General features: G+C 39.8%; 1 pseudogene; it reads left to right on the forward strand.

Annotated features, from left to right (window-relative positions):
* The first annotated feature begins 386 nt into the window (after positions 1–386).
* On the forward strand, positions 387–503 carry LOC126261405 (5S ribosomal RNA; annotated as a pseudogene).
* The last annotated feature ends 1,325 nt before the right edge of the window (positions 504–1,828 follow it).

Genomic DNA, 1,828 nt, shown 5'->3' on the forward strand with positions numbered 1-1,828 from the left:
TGAGAAATGTTCCTAGTTAAATTACTGCCCATCAGAAATATTTTTCTCAATTCAGAACCATTCACACACAGTCTCTCATTCAAAATAAATTCATCAGTTGTACCTCTAGAATTCACGACCTACTTCACAAAATATATCCCTACAGTAAAAGTCATCTCATGCAATTTCCTCAGAAATAACACCGTATTCTGTCTGGTAAAGGTAAAGCAAAATGTACATCTCAATTTACCATAAGGGACACGAAAATTCATTATATGTGAAATCTATCTTCCTGCAGAAAAAAGATATTATCTTAGATCCTCAAAACCAAGTACTCTGCTATACCAAGTTCTGAAAAGAAAAGTTCCGAACTCGTGAAATAAGATAACAGTATTACATTTCAATCAGGCAACGGCCTTGCCGCAGTGGATACACCGGTTCCCGTCAGATCACCGAAGTTAAGCACTGTCGGGCGTGGCCGGCGCTTGGATGGGTGACCCTCCAGCCGCCATGCGCTGTTGCCATTTTTCGGGGTGCACTCAGCCTCGTGATGCCAATTGAGGAGCTACTCGACCGAATAGTAGCGGCTCCGGTCAAAGAAAACCATCATAACGACCGGGAGAGCGGTGTGCTGACCACACGCCCCTCCTATCCGCATCCTCATCTGAGGATGACACGGCGGTCGGATGGTCCCGGTGGGCCACTTGTGGTCTGAAGACGGAGTGCCCCCCCCCCCCCAATCACATTTCAATCAGATAATTCACTAGTAAACAGACTAATAGCAGCTGAATACAAATTGTTCATCGACGGCATACCATTCCACTTTTTCATAGTGCAAATATAGATGCTTATTATCAGCTTGTTAGACTAAGTTTTGTAAATTCAAAGTACTTTTCTTCACAGAACCGAAATCATAGACTATCACTGTTCATTAAAGTTCCCTACTAATTAGATTGACAGTATAAGATACATTAACGGATATACAGATTAATTGAGGAGTATGAAACAGTGCTGAAAGCTAAAGTAAGAAAATGCACTGCAGTAGCTGGGGCACCTATGCTCGCCATTGCATATGTTTAAAAAAGTACAGTAAACTATTAGAGAACTATTCTTCGATACATGATGAAGACCTCGAGATTTACGTTCCACAGTATTCGCATGTGCGATTTGCCATATACAAAAAGGACCTTCATATACCAAGAAAAACTTGCTACTTAAAGACTTTGCTTGATGAGATAAACGATGCAATTCGAGCAACACTTTCGAATCCACCTGTAAGCTCTTGATGCTCACTCGTGGAATATGTAGCTTCTTTCCTTTCTCTGCGTCTTTTCTAATGTTTTCCAATGGTAAATTAATTATTTCCGGGGTCATAAATGTCGTGTCGTTGTGTAGGGAAGGCTACTAACTGTGAAACCTGGTAATTAAGGAAGGCAGGATGGGTTATGATTGTGGATGGGGCCCGAATCAATTACTATTGGTTTGCTTTGCAATTTAATTCATTTTTTTTAATAAATAATTCTTGAAAACAAGCTAATGAGGTCGCAAGCAGACCTTTAAGCCACGTTACCACAATCACGGATGAAGGCATTAAACGCAAAAAACGGCAATGATTTAAAATTTAACAAAAACGTAAAATACAGGCAGCCAACAATTTTGAAGACAATCCAATGTGGTCGCAATCAGAGTTTTAAGGCAAGTAACCACAATCATGGCTAAAAGCATTTAACGTCAAGGTGTCAATTATAGAAAATTTAGCAAATATACTGTCAAATGGCGAATGGCATAGCAAAAGTTAATTAAAAAAACAAACAACAGATCACCAAACAGGTGAGACAAATGATGGTAA

Source organism: Schistocerca nitens, chromosome 5 (assembly GCF_023898315.1).
Source record: "Schistocerca nitens isolate TAMUIC-IGC-003100 chromosome 5, iqSchNite1.1, whole genome shotgun sequence".
Lineage (NCBI taxonomy): Eukaryota > Metazoa > Arthropoda > Insecta > Orthoptera > Acrididae > Schistocerca > Schistocerca nitens.